We start from the raw sequence: 26,826 nt of genomic DNA, 5'->3' as shown, positions 1-26,826 counted from the left end.
CTTAAGCACACTAACATTATAAAAAATGCATATGTGTATTTTTTTAAGTGTGTATATGTATCGTGAACTTTTCTGGGGAGAAAGTTCCTTAGTTTTAGTTTATGTATTTATTTTTTTAGATTTTTGAAGCAGTCCCAAAATGATCGAGAACCATACTTATTTAGTATATTTTTTTCTAAATCATTTTGGTAACGTTTTAAATTGAATGAAGTATGGTCAACCTGAAAAGTTTGTCATTTCACCACTACCTGGCAGTCTATAATCACAACGTACCACATGAAAAAACCACTTCCCACTCATTTGCTCTCCTTATGATTTCATCAGTTTTCATCATTCATTATTCTGTTTTGCACTATCTGGTGAAATTTTGAGTATTGCATACACCTAATAGAAATAAAGTGAGACATAATTTAAGTATCCTTTCAGTGAATTAAGTGGCCGCTGTTTTTTTGGGGTTTTTTTGCGCTACACGGGCCTCTCACTGCTGTGGCCTCTCCCGTTGCGGAGCACAGGCTCCGGACACGCAGGCCCAGCGGCCATGGCTCATGGGCCCAGCCACTCCACGGCATGTGGGATCTTCCCGGACCAGGGCACGAACCCGTGTCCCCTGCATCGGCAGGCGGACTCTCAACCACTGCGCCACCAGGGAAGCCCGGCCACTGTTTTTGAGCAGGAATTCTTGGCTTAATAACTAATAAGGCAGTTTTTCATTTTAAAATTTTTGTTATCACAGATGTACAGATGGATGGTAAAGTTTGGAAATATTAGGATTTCCAGCAAAAGCTAGTGTTTATTTAAAATAGAAACTATTTAAAACATATCAAAAAAGATGAAATTTTAGGTCATGTGACTATGTTTCTGTGCATTTATCTTTCAGCATTGAGATCAGATCCTTAGAGACATGAGCTCATTTTTTCCTGGCTTAATCTAGGCAAATAAAATTAGTACTTACAGTTCAACTTTCTTTGCATTTACATTAATTGAAATTCTAGCACAAGGCTCCATTTAAAACTTAGCGTCTGCATACTTTAGTTAAGATCCTTAAAACGACACTATTGATTTATAATACTTCACCAAAATGATTTTTGTATTCGAATATAACACCATTATATCTGTCACAAAAATTGGTTCTGCTCATACATAGGAAATAAGAGGAAAAAGTAAATTATTCAGTCAGATCTTTTTTCCCCAGCATTTTGAGAAGTGTTAGTAAGAAAATTCCACCTATGTTAAAGTTAATTCTTGCTGCCTTATTTAGTGTTCCTTGCATTAGTAATTTTTGATAACTGGTCATGTGCCACCTTACACGCAGTTTCTCATTTAATTCTCATCACATACACAAGAGGTTGGAGTTGTGGTTATTTTATTTCACAGGTAAAGAAACTGACACTTTCTCCAAACTACACAGATGATGAGCAGTTAGGGCAGACTGACGGTGACAGACTACAGGCCCTTCACTACAACATTATACAGTTGATCTGCAGTATTCCTGGATTCTATGTTCTTGAATTCACCTACTTGCTAAAATTTATTTCTAACTCCCAAACCAATACCTGCTGCACTTTTGTGGTCATTTGCAGACATGTGCAGAGCAGCCAAAAATTTGAGTCACTAGACATGTACATTCCCAGCTGACGTCCAACAAGGCAATACTCTGTCATCGTTGGGGCTTTCATACTGTAAGCAAGTATTCTTCTCATGGTCTACTTAGTGCCACAGTTTTTGCATTTTGGTAATGTTTGTTGAGGATTTCTCTGTTTAAAATGGCACTCAAGCAGAAGAGGTGAAGTGCTGTCTTGCTTTCTAAAAGGCAAAAAGGCTGTCATAAGCATTAGAGAGAAAATAAGTGTGTTTAGATAAGCATCGTTTAGGCTTGAGTTATAGTGCTGTTGTCTGTGAGTTCAACGTCAATGAATGAACCATATATATGAAATAAAGTGTCTTTAAACAGCACACACATAAAACATGATTATGTATTATTGATCAGTTGACAAAAATGTGACAAGAGGTTCACAGGAATTTAACCCTGTATTTCTTTTGGAAACAACTGTTCAGTATTGGTTAATTTATTGTTCACAGCAACTGTATAGAACAAAATTATCATGAATAGTGAGAGTCAACTGTACTGCCCTTCAACAATAATTACTCTTTATTGAAGACTTAGTAGTTTACATTCATCGTTTAGTTTCATTTTCCTCCAAGTCAAGCTACAGATGAGATATTGAGGTATGATTGGCACTTTGCTACTGGGTGATTGTATGATATTTGAGTCAGGTTGTCTGCAGAGCTGGCTCTCTTTACTATTGTGGCAGAAAGGCTGATCATTAATCCACTTTGTTAAAACTTCTGAATGAGGGTACTAATCTGTATATCTTAAACAGTTTGTAGAAGTTCTGGGCAGCGTGTGATTCTATAAAACAAACCAACCCCACCAGAATAAAACAGTAAGACTCTAAAATAATAGCTCTTCTGCAATGCTAGAGTAGTCCTATGTATTTTCAGAATATGTGGCTATTTCTGTGCAATAATTTTGGAATGACTTAAAAATTCCTTTGCCGTCCTGATTGCTTTCATTCCACAGTCTTCTTTTTTACTTTGAAATTCTATGATATGAAATTCATTGCATGGGGTAAAAACCTTCCTGTTTCTCTTCTAATACAAACCACCGGGGTGATAAAACACTAGGTAGTTCAAATAGCAATGTTCCTTCTAAACTGGGGAGATACGAATGCAGGCAGCATAGATCACTTCAGGGCCAAGCTGGGTTGGGTGCTACAGAGCAAGAGAGGCTTTCCCTGTAAGGTTCCCTGGACTGGAGGGTAGCAAGTGAAGGTGCTAGAGGTGAAAGGGCTACTTGAAGGGCTAAGATCTGTTTTATCTAAGACCTGCCTCTACCTTGGGTTGACTGATTAATTGGAGTGTTAACCCTTCTGTCCTACTCTCACTTGCGTAATCACCCAAAATAGTTTCTAGAGCTGTGTTTCTCAAGTTATGACACTTGACCTACCTGCATCTGAAATACCTGAGATATGAAGAATGCATATTTGTAACCCCACACCTACAAAATTATCACCTCTGTGGATGAGCCCTGAACTCTTAGGTGAGAAATTTGCAGGGGAGCAGGGGATAGAGTAACATAGTGAGAAAAAGTAGTATAGTGACAAAAAGCAGTAAACTGAAAGAAGGAATGCTTGAATTGTGCCCAGGATTCGTCACTTATTAGCTGTATAACCTGGAGCAAGCCACTTAATTCCTCACTGAGGCTCAGTTGCTGTATCTCTAAAATTGAGGGTAGTAGCAAAAACAACACCAATGGCTCTATTAGGGTCTAAATAAAATCAGGCATATAAAAATGCTTTGTAAGAGTAAAATTCTTGATTAATAAAATAATGTGATATTATTCCTTTCTAAGATGGTGATAAATTAACTAAAGTTTTTTTATAAGTTAGAGAGAATTTATATTTGAAGTTTGTATTACACAAGGGAGAAACATGGCACAGTATGGAATATATGCTGAAGAGTCACATTCTCTTCAAGTATTTTTCTCTCTCACCTGCTACAGATGTTAAAATCATATCATTATAGAGAATTTTTATTCTAACCTCCTTTAGAATGCAAATACTTCTTGGGAGGGGGAATGCTTTGTACCTAAGCTATTATTAATATTTAATACCTGGGGATGCCAGGGCCAAGAAAGAGTACCTAAAGGGGTGAAAGGGCCTTCAATGTGACCTACAAAAAGACAAATTTTGCCTACTTCAAACTTGGTCTCTTTGTTAATTCAGTGATCAGAACACACACACACACACACACACACACACACACCCCTGTGGTGGGAGTTGGAAAGAGGTAATTAGTAAAGCATTAGAGAAAATGGCCAAATCAACTCTGTAATTAAGCCAGAGCAGAGGAGGAAAAGGAAGTATTACAGTCTATGCCAAGATATGCAAAAATTCTTTGTATAACTTTGGATGTCATAGTATAGGAGATGATAGGGATAAAATCAGAGAAGCAAGGTTGTGTTGTTCGTACGCACTTCCTTTCTTTGCCAGCTGCCTTAACCATGACTAACAGTGGTGAGAATCTGGCTTTAAAATACTTGGCATTTGTTTCAGTCCCTTTCTCTTCTGTGTTTGCAATGTTCTTACCTACAGTCATCTCTCGTCACCTGTGACCCACCAGCACTTCCCCTGTCAATAGCTCATAACTATCCTGCTTACCCACCACCACTCAGAGAGGTATTTGGCAACTCTATCAGAGAGAAGCAACAGTTGCCTGCCTTTATGCAGTTAAAACAGTTTATTCATGCCTCTAGAAAAGCACTTAAAGATTGCATTACATCATATTTTTCTCATGCATATCCTTCTCTATCTTTAGAGCTCCTAGAGGTCTGCAAAATCATCTCTTCAGTTGTGCATTCCCAGAATTTAACAGAGAGGGTCAGCACAAGGCAGGTTTTCAAAATAGGATTGCTGAAGGAATTAATATTATGATTATTACAATTTTTAGTTTGTCAGTTTCTTTATAACTACTAACTTTTTGTAGTCAGATATTACCAGACTCTTTCATTTTTCTTTCCAGCTTATCAGCTATTGATATCCTTTATCACATATATGCTAGTTATTCCACTTTTCATTCTAATTTACAGTTATGACTGCAGCATACTTTTTTGCTTCATATGAAGAACTCTCTAATTCTGGCTAGATATTTTTCACATCCTCCCATTATTGAGCTTACATTCCTTTATTTAATGTCAATAACTTCTAACTTAATTTGTTTTATTGGAATTCTTTTAGAGATTTCTTTTTAGCTAGTTTTTTATCACCTTTTTCTGAATCTTCAATCCTCTAATAAAATTATTTCTAAGCACCAAATAAATCTTCCTTCTATCAAAAAAAGTTTAATCACCTTGAACAAATTCCATTTTATCCTCATGTATCATCTGGTTCATCATGACAGAATGATATTGTTATATTCTTCAAAAACACCATGGTGGTATAAGAAATATAATACTCATGTTTTGAAGATTTAACAAATAAAACTTCATTATAGAAAATTAGTAGCAAATGAATGTTTTGCAATTCTGGAGGAATTTTTTGTAAAGTTAATCATCTCCAATATTAGCTCTTTATTCATTCATTGAAAATACATTTTTTAGGCACCTAGCCATGTATAATACATAGACTTCTTTTAGGTAGATGGAAGAGCTTTTAAAAAATCCTTATTCAAATGGATCTCTCTTAAAGTATTAGAGGTTTAAAAGTAACTCAGTTTAGTGTTATCATTGATGTTTGTAATGTCATGCTGGATATTACTTATTTCAGAGAATTTCTCTGAGCAAGTGTATTTAGTTTCATTTTAAAATTATCATTTTTTAAAATCAGTTTTCTTTCCCCATTTTTATCTTCATAGAACTTTCATTTACCCTGGGAAAAGCCACATTTTGCCTTCTTATATAAAACCTTTAAAGTTTTATTTCTCCAGATTCAAACCCAAAGATTAACAGACCCTAGAATCCTTTTTGTTTCAAATGTACTATCACAGAAGGATGTTTAGTCCCAGCATTGATTCAGGAGAAATCTCAATTAGATTGTCCATGCATATACACGATAGAAGGTTTCTTCTGAACACCAACACTTCCCTTTGTAGCTTACCAGTATTCTGAGGTATTGCAAGGAGAGCAGGGGGGTGGAGAGGTTCTCTATGCGGGACAGGCTTGGAGAAAAATCCTGGGGCACAATCTGGCATCATTCCTGCCATGACCAACAGACAATATGATAGTAGCTCTTGAATGAAAGTCCTCCCAGTCCCAACAGGAAGGACAGATAGACATTTCTAACACTCAGACATTTAAAGGCTTCAGGTCTGAGTCCCAGGACAACAGTCTCCAATAACAGAACAAATAAAAATTAGAGTATTTTATTAAAATCTGTCTGAAATTGCTCTGTGAAGCATCAGCTACATTTATGTAGGACGTTTTGGCAATGATGGGCACAGACATTGGTGTTCTTGACTTAGGCATTGATTAACTCAAGCCGTTTTTTTGGAATGAGGTATATTAATAAACAACTACAAAAAAGGCAGCCGAAAAAGGCAACCTCTGAGCCTAGGAGTGGACATCAGTGACATCAGCATTTGAGTCAAGCACCTTCAGTGCATATCTGTGATTAAGTGTTTTTTTTGCCATTAGTCGCTATAGGAGATATCATCACAGCTAGTAAGTGCTGAAAGAGAAGAAAATAGTAACACTAGGAAATTGTTGAGGAGGATTAGACCATAGGGTTCACTTACCCTTCCCTCATTTCTCCACCCCAGGGACCCTCAGTAATAATTTGGTAAGCATTTAGGAAAGGGTCAGGAGTTTAAAGAGTAGGTGGGATAGAGTCATATAAATGCATACATTTTTATTTTTATTTATTTCTTATTTTCATATATTTTGGTAAAATACCTCTAACATAACATTCAGTATAAGTAACATTTTGTACATTCTCAAGGTTATGCAACCATCACCACTCTCTAATTCCAGAACATTATCATCACCTCAAAAGGAAGACTCTTTCTTTTAAATACTCTTCATCCCCCTCTCCTCCTAGCTTGTGGCAATCATTAATCTCTTTTCTGTCCCTATGGAGTTGCCTGTTCTTGATATTTCATATAATTGAAGCATATGTGGTCTCTTGTGACTGGTTTCTTTCACTTAGCATAGTGTTTCAAGGTTCATCCATATTGTAGCATGTATCAGTATTTCATTCCTTTTTGTGTGGGAAAAATATTCTGTTGTATAGATACACCATATTTTGTTTATCCATTCATCAGCTGATGGACATTTGAGTTGTTTCCACCTTTCAGCCTTTGTGAATATTGCTGTTATGAATATTCTGGCACACATTTTTGCTCGAACACCTGATTTCAGTTCTATCCAGGAGTGGAATTTCTGGGTTATGTGGTAATTGTATGTTTAACTTATTAAGGAATCACCAAACCATTTTCCACAGTGGATGCATCATTTTATATTCCCAAAAGCAATGCACAAGTATTCCAATTTAATTTGTAATCAAAGAAAAGGAAAAATAGTTGCAGTGTGAAAGATATCTAAAAGTTATTCAAGAATATTATGAACTGCTAAATGCTGATAATTTGAAATCTTAAGTTAATGGGTATTTTTAACAATATAATACTCCAAAATTGACACAGAAACATAAAATTTTTATAGATTAATAACTACACTAAATCCTTGCCCCGAAAAAGATGGTTTTATAAATGAATTCTACCACACTTCCATAAAATATATGTCTATTTTTCACAATTTATTTCTTGTAGCAGAAAAGACATACAACTCATATTTTGATGTGAGTGTAACTTTGATATCTGCATCAGTCAGGGTCCCAGCAGGAAGTGGTTGGCACACTCACACTGGGGAATAGAAGAGATTTTAATGAAGGGACTCTTTATAATGGTTTGGGCTGACTTGAGGAAAACCAATGGAGAATAGTTTTGCATTAAGGCTTATAATAAAAGAAGCCAATATCACTCTTTGACCTAAAGGGGTAATTTGATAGAATTATTTACAAAATCCAGAGTGGAACTGGAACCTTTGCTAGAAGGATGCATCGAACTGCAATCTAATAGAAAGGACATTGGGGGAGTAAATACCCAGACTTCACTCATATCCTGCCCTTGAATCTCCTGCCAGAAGGAGGTCGTTGACAACGATATGAGAAGCCAGAGGGCAAAGGAGCCCATTGATGGAAACCATTCAGTCATGTTCCATGATACAGAGCAGGGAGAAGAATAGAGAATAAGTTCAGAAGGACAAATGAAAAAATATGTAGCAGAATGTCAAAACTAGATGAAGACACTGAGAAAATGAATGTGTAAGTCGATTTATTTTTTGAGCATACACTATACTTTTCTAAGTATTAATTAGCCAACAAAATAAGCAGCACATTTTAAAAAACACACCATGAATCAAAGAGGATTTATCTCAGGAATGCAAGGACAGTCAACATCAGAACATGTAAAAACATAACTTATCACACTAATGGATGGAGGGGAAACATTATATGATCATCTCAATATACATAGAAAAACTTCTGATAATGCTCATAATTCATTTCAGATTTTTAGAAAAATGTTCTTTAAAAAGTAGGAATAAAAGGAAATCTCCTTAATCAGATAGAATCTATCTTTCCTCACCTCTCCTGATACCCATCCCCAATTGCAATATAAAGCAAAACGAACAAAATAACAAACACAAACCAATACCAAATGTTATATTTAATGATGGAATTTCAGAGGCTTCCTTTTAATATTAGGAATTAGGCAAAAACTCTGATATACTACTGCTTAACATAGTACTGGAAGTTCTGTCCAATTAAATACAAAGAAAAAAACATGTCTGTGAATTAAAAGGAAGAAGACAAATGTTCAGTATTTGTAATTAATTGACTATTTGCAAAGAAAACCCCATATAATTAGCAAACTGTTAGACCTATTAAGATAACAAGATCAATATGCAAAAATCATTAGCATTTCTTTGCAATAGCAATAAACATGCAGAAATTGAAATAGAAATTAGGATACTATTTACAATCACAATAAAGACTATGAAGCTTGGGCTTCCCTGGTGGCACAGTGGTTGAGAGTCCGCCTGCCGATGAGGGGGACACGGGTTCATGCCCCGGTCTGGGAAGATCCCACATGCTGCTGAGCGGCTGGGCCCCTGAACCATGGCCGCTGAGCGTCCGGAGCCTGTGCTCCGCAATGGGAGAGGCCACAGCAGTGAGAGGCCCACGTACCGCAAAAAAAAAAAAAAGGACTATGAAGCTTTTAGAAATTAAGCACTCAATTCCTGAAGTAAAAAAGTTCAGAGTTAATTCCCAATGTCTTGTTTCCTTTTGCTTCCTACATCTAATTCACCATTGTCTGAAATAGTTCCCAAATCTCTCCGCTTCTCTTCACCTCTATATTATCACTTATGTTCAAGCAACCATCATGTTTAGATTTCTGTTCAGTGAAGTCACCGGAGACAAAATTAACAGCTGATAGACTGGGAGAAAATATTTGCAACATTAAAAAAGTCAACTTTTAATTTTAGAAAAGTTTAGTATTTACCAGAAAGTTGCAATGATAGTACAGAGATTTTATACATACTCTCTAGACAATCCCCCTTATTGTTAACATCTTATATTTGTATGATTCCTTTGCCACAACTAATGAATCCACACTGATATAATATCATTTATTAAAATTTATAGTAAATTTTCATTTACTTTATTCACATTTCCTTAATCTATTATCATTTTTATGTTCCAGGACACTGAAAATTATTCTTACATTAATTCATAATAAAAATTTAAATTAAAAACCTGTGGATGTCATTTTATACTCATTTAATTGGCAAAAATGAGAAAATTGGTTAGCTCATGGCTGTTAAAGATGGCAGGATTTGGGAATCTTGTACTCTATCTTTGAGAGTGTAATTTAGTGAAGTCCATTTTAGAGAGCAAACTGGCAGATTTTAGTAAAACTGAGTAAGTACCTACTCACTCTGGGACATATATACCCAAGAGACTTGCCTTCAGGTACACAAAGAGACACTCATGAGGCTATTTATGGTAGTAATGTATGAGTAAGAAGTTGGAGGCAACCCACATGTTTATCATATATGAATGGGTAAATGACATGTAGTTATGCATATCATAGAATATTAATCAGTAGTAAAAACCTAGATTTGCATATAGCAACATATATTGCATGTCAAAAACAATGTTGAATGGAAAAACTAAGAAACAGAACACAATTTACACCACCATGCCATTTATATACTATTAAAAGTATATACGAAAAACAATAGGGCTTATTCTCCCTTCCATATATAACTGGGGGGATACTAGTACCACCTTGTGGCAATTATGAGAGAAAATACACCGGGCCTTAACATCACATCAAGCACTGTTGGTTACTGATGTCGGTAAAAATAATTTAAATGATTTGACGATGACAAAATCATTGACCTTTGGTAGATGACTGGGCTCAATTAAAGAATGTAAAATACATATCTAAATAAGATGTAGGAGCTTTTAAAATAATTTTATCACATCAGTATGAGAATTAGTGTCACATATAACAGCATTTCTGAAACTCACATTACCAGCATATTATTTTATGCCATTTTTTTACTGTTGCCAGCTTTTAAATTTAAAATTTACTTCTCTTAGACTAAAATCATCAGTTTAAAAATGCTAGGGTGGGCTTCCCTGGTGGTGCAGTGGTTGAGAGTCCGCCTGCCGATGCAGGGGACATGGGTTTGTGCCCCGGTACAGGAAGATTCCACATGCCGCGGAGCGGCTAGGCCTGTGGGCCATGGCTGCTGAGCCTGCGCGTCTGGAGCCTGTGCTCCGCAACGGGAGAGGCCACAACAGTGAGAGGCGCGCGTACCCCAAAAAAAAAAAAAAAATGCTAGGGAGAGTTTGTTACTATATATTCCATCCAGTTTCCAATGCTTGATTGTCTTTTAAAATACAATTTGGCATTATTTATAGTATCCTTCTCTGTGAAGAATAACTGAAAATAACTTTTGTAGATACTGCTGAAATTTGAACTTGTGCTCCTTTTTCATTTCCCCTCTCTGTGAAACTTGTCAGATTTAACATTATTCTTAGATTCAAACTATTATTTAATTTATCATTACCATGCAGCTTCATTTTTATATGCAAAAGCTTACACAACTGAAGAATTCTCCTTGAAAGTACTGGTCCTCCTATTCTATTACTACAGTGAGATAAAGTTAAGAAATAAGCAAAAAAAATTCCCTCAACATTGATTTTTATTCTTTAACTTATATAACTTCCTTCTAGTATAATGTCTAAATTTTATTCAAATACAAAATGTAGTTCTTAATCTAGTTTATTGTTTACATATACTTTTTTCAGGTAATAATATATCCTGGAAATCTTTCCATAGTTGTACATGGAGATATTCTCTTTTCCTTTGTACAACCACATTGTAATTAATTATGTGAATGTACTATTATTTATTCAACCTGTCCCCAAATAATGGACATTTAGGAGGGAAAAGTGGTCAGTATACATTTCCTAACTTCCAGGCATTACAGCTCCCTCTTCCATTGTCTTTGTGAATTGTTCAAACATAAGGCCTAGGGATATCCTAGTTTGTGGCCCTTCCTAACACTCTGGACCTTCCTTTTCATTGCATTGTGCTCACCAAAAATTTCATTCGGGTTTTTCCGTAACATCTTACGAAAAACCTGAATGAACTTTTTGGCCAACCCAATAACAATTGTCCCTGTTTTGCTAATTTTGGATTCTATTCCAAGTGGGCTCTCCTTTCATCCTGAAGCAAGCCTACCCTGGTCCACCAGCCTACTCTAGTTCTCTAAACCTCACTGCAGGCCCCATGCCCTCATCTGAAAGTTGGAGAATGTGGAAACCTGCCTGATTTCAGTTGTTCTCCTGAAGTGCTCTTTCTGGGGAGCACTGCTGGAATTCAGGGTTTTTCCTGTTCTTACATCTGTGAGCTGCCTCACTACTGTCCTCTGTCACAAATGTTGATACTACACATGTGGTACAGCTGTAGAATTTGTAGATTTAGCAACAAGAAAGAGTTGCAGGTTTAGCCAATAAGAATTCCAGACACCCAGTTAAATTTGAATTTTAGATTAACAATGTATAGTTTTTAGTATAATTATGTCTCATGTAATATTTTGGACACACTTGTACTAAAAAGTTACTCAAGTTTAACTAAATGTCTTATATTTTATCTGGCAACCTAGCTCAGGTTTTTTTTTTTTTTTGCTGTACGCGGGCCTCTCACTGTTCTGGCCTCTCCCGTTGCGGAGCACAGGCTCCGGACATGCATGCAGGCTCAGCGGCCATGGCTCACGGGCCCAGCGGCTCCGCGGTATGTGGGATCCTCCCGGACCGGGGCACGACCCCGTGTCCCCTGCATCGGCAGGCGGACTCTCAACCACTGCGCCACCAGGGAAGCCCGAGGTGGAGCCTTTGAGAGGAGATTAAGTCATGAGATTGGAGCCCTCATGATTGGGATTATGAGACCCCGGAGAGCTCTCTTGCTCCATCCACCACAGAGGACACAGAGAGAAGATTGTCTTTGAACCGGGAAGTGGGTTCTCACCAGACACAGAATCTACGAGTACCTTGATTTTGGACTTCCCAGCCCCCAGAACTCTGAGAAATAAATGTTGTTTAAGCCACCCAGTCTGTGGTTTTCTGCTATAGCAGCCCAGATTGACTAAGACAAGATGCATCAGACATAAATTCATCTAGCTCTGCTTCATATATGTGTGGTCAGGGTATTGATTCAGTTGGTGGTAAGGGCTTTTGATAGGTCACTAATTTACAGTAAAACACAGCTTATTTTGAAGTAATATTTCTAGTTCAATAAATGATATAATGCTTTAAAGGAAGAAAGGAGAGGAGATATTAAGGTAACATTTAAAAAAGAAAGAACCATCTTAGTAGGAAAGAACAAGAGTTCCAACTATATCATGTAGCACTAATTATCTGTTCATAAATGTTACAAGGGTAAGGGACCAAAGAGAAGAGGACAAAGCATTTTCAGCTCATAAGAGGAGAAAGGGATTAAGAATTTTAACTAAAGAGGCAAGAGATGTGTCAACAGTTAAGAAAATGGGAAAGGGATTTTAAAGGTCACAATAGTCTTGGGATATCGATTGATAAACACACACATACATACGTGAGTATGTGTGCAAGAGGAAATGTGGCCCCCCCAAAGTGCTAATTTTCTAGGCAAAAAGTGCTAATATCCATATGACCCCCGTCCCAAAATGAAAATTACCTCCCATATTTAGGTAGGAAGCGTGCTCTCATTGTAGAACACTTGAATACATCAGACCTTTCTATCTCACAGATAGTCAGTACAAACAAGGGCCAAGATTACAGACAAAAGGGCATAAAAGCAGCAAACAACAGAAAATGTACAGAGACAACTGCACATAAAATGGTAGCTATGATGGAAAGGAGCCCAGTATGGAGGGTGGAAGATAGTATGATTCTAAGATTCTTGAAGAGAAAAAACAAAGGAACTACATGAGACTAATAATATTGTACAGTTTTAATGCAGAAGGAATGAATTTAAAATCCTCAAGGCACACCTGGACTAACTACCAGCCCACGACGTGCCCTGCCACCGCAGGGGGTCATGCAACGCCGGAAGAAAGGAAGGAGTCCAAGAAGGAAAATGAAGGCACTTGTAGGCTGACTTTGACTTCACAGTTTAGCATTTCAATAGCCCCCATTAGCACTACCATTTAACATCCCCTTTTTAGTATGTTTATAAATAAGGAAAAGAAGCCGAACTAAATAATACATATTATTCTATAAAGTGTTTTTTTTCCCCTGTAATTTAAATATAAGTTTTAAAGTGTTAGACTGAAACTGGAATAGAGAATGCTGAAAAATAATTTCTCTAATAGCTAATAGTGCTTCCTATTAGTTTTGATGATAACTTAGGTAGGCTCTAGATATTTTTAAGGCTTTTGCAGACTTCTTGAAATATTTTCAGTCTAAGATAAAAATAAATTGTATCAAACATCCCTTTCAGGAAGGGGAGGGTTTGCACACAAAAAGTAATAGTTTGGGATTCTCTAAACTCTTGCTCTTACTGCACTGATTACCAAAGATGCTATTGAAAGAGAAGGGACATTAAATGCTTGCAAAAATCAGGCACACTGCAAATAGAAATCTGAATTATGAGTGACAAGAGGTAGGTCATTAACCATCTACAGTGTCACTTTATGACCAAGTTGAAAACCAATCTAAAAATAATCAAAGTACACTGGAGGAGTGACTACCTACATAAGGAATAACAATTGAGATTTCAGATGGGAAGGTAAGGAGGTTATTTGTTGATATTGCATTTGTTTTTGTACTTGAAAAAAATATGTATCTTAAGCATCACCTTTGTGTGATAGGAAAACTCCTGTAATAATAATACATTTATAACAAGAGGTTAAAAATATTAGAGCACACAGATAATTATGCCCACAGAATATATAATACTTGGATTCAGCTGCACTAGCCACATGTGGCTTTAAGGCCCTTTGAAATGTGGCTCGTCCAAACTGAGAGGTGCTGCAAATGTAAAATACACACGAGATTTCAAAGACTTAATATGGAAAAAATGTAAAATAGCTCAGTAATATTTTATATTGATTACATGTTAAAATGATAATGTTTTTGATAAACCGAGCTAAATAAACTATACTATTAAAATTAATTTCACCTGTGTAGTAGAGCATTTAACCTTACTTAAAAAAAATGTCTGGTGTTTGCCAGCAACTCCCATTACCTGGGAGGTAATCTTTAAGCCTTTGGAATGTCCTGTTGATAAGGGTGTCTGTTTACCTAGAAGTCTTGGGCACCAGCAGACCATATAACGGTCTGTATGTATGAAGGGGCTTTGAGTCAAATGGTATCAGCTCAAACTTGGAAGGAGCTGGCGACTGAGGTTAACCGTGTGGGCAGTCAACCATGTATGTCTATGTGTTGGAGCTCCAATAAAGACTCTGGATACCATGTCTTAGGTGAGCGTCCCTGGTTGGCAATACTCCATGCATGTTGCCCACATCGATGCTGGGAAAATTAGCACTGTCCATGACTCTCCTGGGAGAAGACAACCGGAAGCTCCATGGGTGGAACTTTCCTGGACTCTGCCCTTGCAACTCTTTCCTTGGCTGATTTTAACTCATATCCTTTCCCTGTAGTAAACCCTAACCATGAGTATAAAGGAGTTCAGTGAGGTCTATGAGCCCTTCTAGCAAATTACCAAAACTGAGTGGTCTTATAGATCCTGAAATTGCAGTTGGTGTCAGAGGTGTGGTGGTCTTGAAGACCCTCCTTGCAGTTGGTGTTAGAAGGATGAACTTCTGGGCTGCTCCTGAACTTTGTATTCGTACCTCTTTACTTTGTTTAACGTGGCTACTAGAACTTTTAAAAGTATACACATCTCACATTTGTGGCTTGCATTGTATTTCTTTGGACAGGGCTGGGATAGAATTGGCGTCTAGCAGGAAAGGTGGAATAAGACAGCATGAGGTACCATGGCTAAATGTAGGGAACAATTATTTAAATGGCTGTTAGTTATTTAAGGACACACATTTGCTTGGATTCTAATCATCTGGGTGAAACAGAGTGTTATAGATGTAGTGAGTTTGATCCATGAAAATGTTCAGAGAAAAACTTCAGCGAGTTGCAAGGAAAGTGGTCAAAGAGGCCGCTGTAACTTTCTATAAATCCTTCTTTCTGTTTATAAACAAAATACAAACTTATACAAAACAAATAAACAAACCAACCTTTCAAATGAGCCAGAAATCAGGGTTAGTATAAAGGAGTGATTACTTGTCACTGCAGCTAAACTGCCTGGTTATTAACTTCACCTCCACCATTTGCCAGATATGTGAAAGTGGGCAAGTTATCTAATCTTCCTGTGCCTCAATTTAATTCTAAATAATGGTAGAGGTAATACAGTACCTATCTCATGGGATCCTTGTGAGGACCAAATGGTTTACTACAAAACAGGGCTTACAACATCGCTGGCCCATAGTATGCGAGAATAAGTGTACAGGAATTGTTGCTCTCAGGTATAGGAAGACTTGCATAAGTGGTGTCACAATCTACCTGATTATCACCAATTCTTTCCTTTAACTCAGGCCTTACCTCCAGTGAGTCATTAAGGACGATTGATTTTGTTGATGAAGGTCTTCCAAATCTGTCTCTTACACTTAGATCTCTCTGCACAGAACTAGTTCATGTCTTTCTCTTTGCTTGCCTGGATCATTTCAAATTTCTTAAATGGTCTTGAAAAGCCCTCCTGTTTCTTCCCCTCTCTTCTTTTCACCAGTAGGAATGATTACATAACTCTTTTCCATAAAATACGCTGATACATCCCCATAATTTGCACAATAAACACAAAACTACTTAATTTGGCATTCCAGCCTATCTTTGGCCCCATTATTTCCATTCACTTCCTCGCATTTCTTTTTTCTTTAAATTTAATTTAATTTTATTTTTTTCCCTTGCATTTCTATGGGTTGACTCACATTCTTTTAAAAACAGCAAGTATTTCTTTTCTTACTAACCCCTCATCTGGGAATATTACTTTTTTTTTTTTTTTGCCCCAAATCCTCCATTTGTCTTCCACTTTGGCCTTCCGTGTCATCAAAATCTGGCCAGAGTTCTCTTTCTTGGCTTGTTGTTCCCTTAGCATTTTGTTTACATTGCTATTCTAGCACTTTCACATTGGATTATTTGTCTGATCCGGATAGATCCCTTTTGTCCTTCCAGGTCCACTTTTCATCCCTCTATAGTCTGCTGTGTGGCTCCAGAATGTTGACCCATATGGAATAAACAGTGGGTTCCCTTGCTGTTTTGCTTTTGGCTGGGTTTAACTAGGTGATAATCACTGGCAACAAACAAACAAATAAAGTAAAATAATAAAAAGTATAAGATTGGAGTGTTTATTTTTCCTTTGCTTCCTTCCTGCTGAATTGCTCTGGGTTGATGCCTCTCTACCAAAGGTCATAACCCCTGTCAAATAGCCCTCTCCAGATAGCTCTGTCTCTGAGGTTCCAGTAACTGCTCCTTCCCCTTGCCCTTCAGACTTAGACATGGCAATGACCTTCTGCTCTTAATGGTCCAAGTGCTTCCTCTGTTACATTTCTTAAACTCTATGCACACCAACTCTTATAAGTTACACAAGAATGTGTACCATCAGTTTTGTGCTTAGACCCCACGTGACACAGTGCTTACAATGCTCTTTGAGAAAGGAGATTAAATGAGAGAAATTCTAGGTTGAAAGTATTGAATAGGAAATAATTCAGAATATAAATTATGAATTTTATTACTTTTCCTTTTACTGATAAAAGAAATAATTTACATTTTGTTCTTATTCATTTCCTTTTCTTTAAGGCATTTAAAGCATATTTGATATGTTACCTCATTAATCCTGACCAAGAGCTATCAGGCATCAGAACAGAGTATTAGCTTGAGACAGGACGTAAAACCTAAGTAAGAGATGTGAGGCAGGAAGCAGGAACCAGCAGCTTAGTTTAAAGGGGATCAAGGTCTGTATTAAGATACAGGATTTTAAGTACCAATGTAAGAAAAATGACAAATCATCTAAAAAACAGTTAGAACCAGAGAATAGACACAAGAAGAATGCTGACCAACCCTGAGATTATGCATTGTTTTCAAGGATATCTGGGTGTTTGTCATACAGAAGGCATTGCATAAATACTTATTGAAAGAATTGGAAATGAAATAATAAAAGAACGCCAGATGAGGAAGCACTTACTGCTCTTCTATTAAGAATCTTTTCCAGCTGTCAGATCTTACTGTGTGCCACTGAAGGTACAGGAAGGGACAAACTCACATTTATTGATTGTTTAGTGTATCTTAGACATAATCCTGGGTACATTTAATCCTTAATAAAATTCAAATAGCAAATATTAAAATTTCAATTTTTATATGATGATATTGAGGCTCCAAAAGAATGAGTAAGTAGACCAAAGTGAATAATCTAGAAGCTGGACTTATTTTTCCAAATGCCAGGCAAATCTTAAATTGGTGCCAAGTCCATGGCTAATAAGGAAATATTTTCATTCTTATCCCCAGACTAGTATACACATTTCCAGACATGACTTATTTCAGATAAGCAGGAAATGGAGTGAAATTAAAAAATGGCTACAGTATATCCTATTATTTTGCTCCTGAATGCTGGTTCCTTTAGGGGTCAAAGGGCAACATAAGATATTTTACTTGGAATTTAGTCTAGAAATCTAAACAAACTCTAGTTTGCTTCCAAACCTGCTGAAAGACTGCTTGGATCATTTCTTGTGTTCTTTGGGTGATATCATTCCTTTTATTCACATTTTGTTCAAGGAAGACTAGTTCTACCTCTCTGTCAAGGCTAAACCCTTCATCACGTCTCTTGATTCCATCTTTCTTTAGGCTCTGTTCCACTAAGCAGCCTCTCTTTAACATTCTCACTTTTTCCCACAAGCTGCTTTCTTGTAGCCAACAGGCATCCTTATTTTCCATGTCCCCAAAGAGCTTTATTTTAATCCTGATAATATAATCTCAATTATTTTCATCATAGCCACGTTTTGTGAATGATTTCTGCCTATAGTCTTTCTCTTGACCAACTTTATATCCTTTTCTAATCAGCTTTTAATCTTAACACCAGAGTAACACAAAACCTGGATTCAAATCCAAATCCAAACTCTAATAGCTATTAGCTGTGTGTCTTGGGTGACTAACTAACTATGCATGAATCTCTATTTCTTATTTTGTAAAACAGGAATAATATTACCAACATTCCCTATAGAATTGCTTTTACTAAGTTATACATTAATGTTTCATCCTTAGCTCTTAGTGAGGATAAGTAAATTTGCTACTAACCTTAATCTGCTATTACATTTATATCAGGTATGTTATTTGTGAAATTGACCATTATTATATACTCAAGCTGCCTTACAAATAGAAAAGTTTAACAAATCAATATGTTTTCCCAAGGGTTTTTTCTTTTTTTTTCGTCATATAACTGATCACTTTTGCTCCCTCTAGGAAGCTCTTATTCCTTATGAGCCAAATTTGGGTCAACTTTACTAACTTAGGATACTATGAAATAGGTAATTATGTCTAATTTTCTTATTGGTCTCAATAGTGTATGCTATATTTTCCCTACCCTGATTTCTTCTATTCATATTTTTCTACAAGCCACTTGGTGAAACATGTCAGGGTAAGGATTTGTAGATGAAAAATTGAATAGGTAGGTGCGTAGATAGGTAGATCAGTGAGACAAGTATTGTTACTAACTAGTCCTGGTTTTGTTCATACTATCATTTAGACTTGAAATACTATCTTCTGTTATCCAAACCTATGAAAATTATGTCTATTTTGCACAGCCAATCTATTCTACCCTCTACCTACTCTTTTTAACATTTTCTAATCCTTGGACTAGAAGTGCTCTCTTTCTGCTGACCCTCACATCACTTTGTGTGTTCTTCTGTGGCAACATTAATCTTACTCCTCTGTGTAATTCAATCTCTGGTTATTCTGGGTCTTTTCTAATTCTCCTGTCCCATGTTGTAAGTTTTTAATGACAAGGGTACATGTTCTAGTCATTTTTATAACCCACAGTGCACTTAGCAGAGCATGTAATTGATATTCAACAAATACACATTGAATTTTATTAAAATGGATTTGATGTGAACTTAGACTTTAAAGCTACCTCAAAATTTATTCAAACTACGTGTATAACCCAAACATAAATACCATCTATTTTTGGATATTTGGACCCAAAAATAATGTTTTCCTTTTATTAATTTCCCCAAGATTAGGCAGAAAAATTTTAAATTCTGGTTTCATAGGTGGCCATGTACCAAGCCATATTATATTTACTGCCTTTCTGATCTTTGAATAAATAAATAACATGATTAGTATGGAATAAAGTGAGAGTAACATGGGTGATAGAAAAAATGAGCATAGTAAGCATAGTGAGAAAAGTGAGCATAGCCAGACAAAGAGCCAGTACTTTTGTAGGGAGCAGAGTAAACTTTGGAACACAGAGACTGAAATTTAGGCTGTGGAGCTGTATCCATTGTACAATGATCGGAGTAGAGAAAATTGTTGAAAAACTGGGTAAGAAGTAAATTTTTAACTGTTCACAGATGTATTTGTGTTTACTAGGTCAGCATCTAAAAGATGAAAAGAGATGATTCACTGAGGGAGAATGAAGACTTGCAGATGTTGTAAAGGATGTTAAAAGAAAGAGGTGGTGGGGTGGGGTTCTGGATTAATTAGAACAAAGGCAAATTGCCTGAAGCAATTTATTAGAGCAGAATAAATGACCAAAGTGAAAAAAATGGAGATTCTTATTAAAAGTGAAGGAAACGCCTGGCTGACCTTTCATGCTTCTAAATATTGGCTTCAGATTTCAGACAACCATACTACTGAGTTGGCTGCTTGGGCGTGTGTGTATACCTCTTCGTGTTTGTGGGTCCCCATACATCACAATTAGGTATGCAAAGTCTATAAAATGTGTGCTACAGTGAAATGCTAGGGCTCTATTTACAGAGCTTTCTCTATATAAATAACATAAAGGGTATAATGATGCGTGGTTTTTTAGAGCTTTGTGGCAGATTTTGCTTTGCAGAAATGGCCATGATATTTCTGGTCCCACATGCTCTTCCAGAATGTTTTCACTCTCCCTTCAAGCAGTAGAGTCCATATTTTCTCCCCTTAAAACTGGAAAGGCCTTTGTGGCTGCCTTGCTTAATAAAATATGATACAAGTGAGACTTTGTGACTTCTTAGGTTAGGTTATAAAACATGATACAGCTTCTGCTTGGCACCCTCTTCTTGGGTTGTGCAACTTTGGAGCCCTGAGCCACCATGATGGAGAGACTATATGCACAGAACACATAGAAAGAAACAGAGAGAGAGAGAAAGAGAGAGAACAAAAAGCCCCACCTATTCCAGTCCTCGGATGGTTGAGCCTTCAGAGCTCAGGCACTGGGTGATTCCAGTCCCAGCCACTTGTCTGACTGCAACCTGTAGAGGCCTGAGCAAGAACCACCCAGCTGAGTCCAGAATCATAAAGATAGGGATAAAGTGATTACTGTTTACGCCACTAAGTTTTGGGGTGGTTTTGTGCAGCAACAGATCATCAGAAAGGTTCCCCAAATATATCAGGATGTGTATATCTGACCATCTAGGAGAGTGAACAGGAAAGATACTTGCTCTGGGTCACTTAGTAAATCTCTGTCATTGGTAGGGCTGGGATTAAAATTCAATTTCTGGCTCCTGTTCAGACTTCTGGTCCACTTCAGTTATGAGAGAGGGGAAACACAATACACCCTAACATTCACTGGCATGAAAAGTTATAACACTTAATGTACTTAGCTAGATTTTTAGAAAGCTCTTTACTGAATAACATAGTGTACTATAATAGGTGTTCATTAGTTCAGTTTACACCTTATATTAGAATGTTCTCCCAGATTGAAGCATTATGCTTTAATTGTATTTTTAAAGTCAAACTTGACTGATGTGCTCCTTAAAGTAGAATCTGGAGATATACAAATATCAATATTTTCCTGTTTAGCAGTACACATAAAAATGAAACAGTACCACAAATATCTGTGAGTAGTCTCACTGCTAATTAGTCATGCTGTAGACAAATAACTCACCATCATCATTTTAATCATCCTGTATGCAGAACACTGAATTGGAAATGAAACAACTGGAGAATAGTCCCTGTTTGCAAAGAGTTTGTTATCTAGGTAGAGATGCTAAACAGACACACATGAAGGATAATTCAGAATACAGTCAAGCCAAATATTAACAAACTGTCTTTTGTACTAGCTATATTTAAGTGCTGAGGGAACCAAGAGTAAAGTGGTAGACAGAACTTTTTTTCTGAAAAATTATAAAGATTTAGCACACTTAAATATGCATGTTTAAAACTCAAGTTATGAATTACACATTTCTAAATATTTAAGCATTGAGTGACATGGTGCTAGATTCATTGTCCTTGTTCCTGAAAACTATTAAATTGAACCATATTAAATTGCCGATTTTTGATAGTTTTTACAAAATTGGCTATTTCATGTGGTTCACCCTCATCTATCAGTTTGGTGAAGATACTGTCCCAGGCTCAGGCACCTAGCCCCTGCCAAGGACTTTAGTCATTTGACATATCTTCCAGTCATCCTTTTAAAAAAGCCCAATGAGAAGAGAAGGAATTTTCTAGAAAATATATACTGTATTGTAGTGTATCAAACTATCAGCAATCCCATCCACACTGCATTCATAAGTTTTAATAGTAGATTACCTGGGGGCATTTATTTTAAAATGTTAATTGCTTCTTGTTAGATTTAAGATAGTTATCAAGCATTTTACTAACTGGGAACCTTAGAATGAAGGATTAAGTTCACAAATGCAACTCAGCCTTGTGTCCCCACTGGAGAAAAGCATCACAGGAGAGGTAAAGAATTTACAATAACACTATTTTGCTTCAGTAGTAACTTTCTTTGAGGAGCATCAAGTGCCTTACAGTCATTATTTAAATAATCCTCTTGACAAACCTAGGAGGTAGGACAAAAACTTTAAAGGTGTAGGAAATACTTGAATTCCTGTTATGATTAGTTTTTTTAGTAATGGAGTCAAACTCATCAGTTAATACCTAGTCATTGGTTAAAATAATAAGGAAAGTTTGTAATTTGGGGGCATTTCGAAGGGAAAATCTGACATCAGAAGTTAACATTACCCTGTCATATGTTTCAGAATCTTCTTCTAATCAGTGAAACTTTTTTTTAATTGCAGCACAGAATTGATAAAACTTATATTACGTATATAATATATATGCATAACCAGTTTTAGGCTCCTGGTTTATGTTATCTGAAGAGGCTCAGATTCCATCCTGATCAGGATATTATCCCCACTGCCCAGCCTAAAATTTTTATCCAGAATGTCCTAAGGCTATGTTGCGGTTTCCCTCCAAGGTTTGAGGAGCTAATCAGTGTTTCAAGGAGGCAGCCGACTGGGCAAGATGAAATACGAAGCCATGTGTTGCTAAACTACTCCCAACACATACATTCCCACACACATACTATATATTAAATTACACAGCCACATCCAAAAACATGACCTTTACATGATGTAAGTTAATATGAAAATGGCTGACAAATTATTTTATTCATAAATATCTATTGAGCACTTTTTATTTAACAGGCATTATATTAAGTGCTTAGATATACTGAATCATGATCTATACAAAATTTCATTAATATCTTTGGGTATTAATTTAATAGAGTTTTACCAACTGTCACCCTAACCTTTAGTGGTGCTCCTATAATTTATAATATAGACCAAGAACTCATATGAATTTACAGTAAGGTATCTAAATTGCTGGAATATGCTATATAACAAATGCATCAAACACTGATATCCTGAGTTTCCTAAATACTTCATTTGCAAAGTTTTTTTGTTTCACAGCATCATTGAAATTCTCAAAACTGATAGGTGAGGTTTTTGGGGTGAGCTAGTTTTTATACTCTGCTTTCTAAGTTTCCCCAGCAACCGTTGAATTTGAAGATGGTCCTTCTCATCTTATATTGTTTTGTACCTACCCATGTTGACCCTGTTCTGGCAGCAATGCTTATACTTCTTACCTTGCAAGAAGCCATCGGCCCTTGGGTTGGCCTGCTTTCCACAATATTGATGTGTGTAGCAAAACTTGCCCATATTTTTCCTTTATGGGAGTGTGATGGGTGTGAAAGGGAAACCAAAATTCTTCCACTGATAGAGTATATATTATTTTCTTTCTTCTTTTTTAGAGATTTTCCTCTTTTTTTTGGCTTTTGCTTCATGGTCCCCATTCCAAGTGTTAATGACTCTACTCAAGTGTTGAATTACAGACTCATCTCGTTACAGATCCTGTAATAAAATCTTTAAAAAGACATGTTATCTTACCTAATCCTCAAAACAAGCAAGTATATTAGTCGCAAATGCTCTAGAGCTGTGCTGAACATTAGAGTAACCACTAGCCGCGTGTGGCTATTGTGCAGATGAAATATGGACAGTTCAAAATGAGATGTGCTATAAGTGTAAAATACATGCCATAGTTTGAAGACCTAGGATGGAAAAAAATATAAATTATGTCATTAATACATTTTTGTATTGATTACATATGGAAATGATAATATTTTGGATACATTGGGCTAACTAAATGATATTATTAAAATAAGTTCACCTATTTCATTTTTCACTTTTTTAATGTGGTTATTAGAACATTTAAAATTAGAAATGTGGTTCACATATTTTTATAGGACATCACTGCTCTAAAAACTGCCAGGCTCTTTCTCTACAGGAAAGAATCTCAGGCTTTTTGCTTAGAATTACAAATACTTGAAGATTTTTTTCTGGGTGTGTGTGTGTGTGTAAAACTTTCAACTGCCTTGAACAAGATAAACAGATACCAGGTGGGTTCCTGAAAATTAGAAGTGCAGTTGGCCTTGTTCACAAACAAGCTAAAAGGGATAATTAGACCACAGTAAAAAGACTGAATAAAGTTAAAAAACGAAAGAAAAGAACAGGACCTAGGTAAATTAAATCAATGGAATTATATCAATGTCTAGGATGATAAAGTGCAACAAGAGAGGAACAACCATGGCTACAGACAGGGAAGGACATGCTGGGGGTAGTGTGGGGAAGTTCATGATGGAGGGGCTGTGCTACTGCATGTTACCCTAGGGGTGAGACGATTGGAAGAAAGGTAGGTAGAGCTACTGTAACCAGTTATCTGCTTTGGAATCCCAGATCTTTCTAGTTAGGGTGTGGCTCTGCTCTCAGTCCTCAGAACAGCGGTGTGAAACAGACAGTAAATACAATGAACTCCATCAAACTGGAATGGCCATGTTACTGGACGCATGATCGCAGAAGATGGTCAAGGCCATCTTGACCAGAGAAGTCTCTTGACCAGAGAAGTCTCTGGTCTTTATTATTTCTGCTATACCCATGAGGACACTAAGGTTTAGAGCAGTTAAGTCACTTGCTCAAATCACAAAGCCAGGAAGAGACAAAGGTAGATTTTTTTAAGCCAGTTCTACCTGACTTTAAATCTCACTGTTACCTTCTGTGCTCGTCCTCCCCTGTCAAAGAGGATATAGTTCCTGCCTTTAAGTAACTCTTAGACTAGTGAAGAAATATTTAATTTGTTATTTTAATTTACAAATTATTTATTACAAATTGGACTTTATCCTTTTTGGTTAGTTTGCTGTACCTTTAGAGACACAGTTTTGACTGTATTATTTAAAACTTCTGGGAATGTGAAGTGACCTAGTGTAGTTTGTAGGCAGAGAAGTTTGATGTCTTGTCTTTGCACAGCAACAGAAGAGCTTAAGGACCCACCTTTGTGATCACATTGGCCTAGGGAACATTAATGGTGTCTGTGGCTTAGAACAAGATGGTTCTAATTATAGTATTTGGTGTTAATTCTTCAGTTCACCAAAATGATTGCTCCAATAGTGTCTATCTCTTTCTTGCTTTCCCTTCTCCTTTAGATCTGATTTTGTTTTAATCAGATTCTGTTCTCACTTTTCCTGATTTTAGTTGTGAAGGACTGAGTCTTATTCATCTCTGCAATATCATTGCTTAGCCCAGTGTCTAGCAGTTAGTTGATGCTTTGTCATCCATTTGTGATGTGAACACATTTCTATGCAGTAAAGATTCAAGAAATAGAAACTGACTATCTTTTAAGGGCTAGGCACGATGCTGGGGATAGAATAGTGCATATGGTTGTATGCCGTACTTACAATCTGATGGGAAACAATGACATACTAGTGTGACAAACCCTGCCCTTGTATAAGCATAGGGTGCTGTGGAAACACCTGGACTGGTAAAAATCTGAAAGATTTCCAGAGGAAGTACTATTTAAGCTGAAACATCAGGGAAGCAGTAAACAAGGAGAAAGGATTAGGGGACTGGTGGAAAAGGAAAGGCATTCCTAGCTGAGAGAACAACAGGTAAAGACATTCTGGACCTGCAATTTTAGTTTGGAGTTTGGAGGGTATAGTGGGGGGAGGAGGTGAGAGTAAGAGGAGTATGGGGATGGAAGGGATTAAGGAAAAATATTCAATCATTGTTGAAAGAATTATTTTAAAAAGCAATACATCACACAGAGAAATTCACTAAGAATTTCTAAGATGATTCATTTAGAGTACACGTTTTAGACCATTTTGTCTCATGAGCATACTTTATGTAATTAAAAAGAATAAAACGGATTTCAACCTGATAACATTGGAGACCTTATATTCATGTACACTTATGCATATGTATTATACATCCACTTCATTATGATTCTATGGTCTATAACATACTTATCATTAGGGACACTTACCTCATGATAAACGGGCTTCATTAGTAGTGGTTCAAGGCTTTATTATTTATTCATCTATAGAGATTATAAATCTTCTATTAATTCATTTTTCAGAAACTATTACTTTTCATTTCAGATGTTTTCTGATGGTAGCTTTTAAGTGAAGAAGGCTAAAATCAATTCTGCTTCTTAATCAGTTTATAAATTTGGGGGGAGGCAATAGGCTTGAATATGAGGATTGCATGAAGATGCATAATGCACTCCAGGTTTTAAGTCTTAGAACTTCGGTAAATATATTGTATTCTTTCATTAGTGCATTTTCAGTCTCAGGTAATCTAACTTCAAAACTGATATAACATTTTCTGGGGATGTGGCTTATAAGGATCAATGAATTAAATATAGTTTTTAATACTCCAAATAACAATTTATTAATTATTTATAAAAATTAGAGGTTACAACTGTTATCTCAAATCCAGTACTTTTGTGTGTGTGTGTGTGTATGTGTGTGTGTGGTTGATTCAGAGTGAAGGAATCTTAAGTAGGCATTTAGAATTTTTAAAAAGATGTGAAAATCTGTACATTATTTTGTTAATGGATAAGGTTCATCTATAATACTATGATAATTTTTGAAGCAAACTACTTGTATAGCAGTGTAGTCTTTTCACCTTTGTACTTTATAAATCAATGATTCTTTATGTTTCTGAACACAAAAGGATGTCCCAGGATGAATAGCCACAAGAAGGGAGTTCCTCATTTGCATCTCTATCCTCACTATCACAAATAATGCTGATCTTACAGCCTGTACCTGTGCTGTGTACAAATGGAAATTAAAGTGAACTTAAATTCATATAATTTTCATTTATGCCCTGACTCTTACGGTTAGATTACT

This window comes from Delphinapterus leucas, chromosome 5 (assembly GCF_059928025.1).
Source record: "Delphinapterus leucas isolate spDelLeu-1000000601 "Yukka" chromosome 5, BTC_Dleu_Yukka2, whole genome shotgun sequence".
NCBI lineage: Eukaryota > Metazoa > Chordata > Mammalia > Artiodactyla > Monodontidae > Delphinapterus > Delphinapterus leucas.
Note: the sequence above shows the minus strand (reverse complement) of the source record.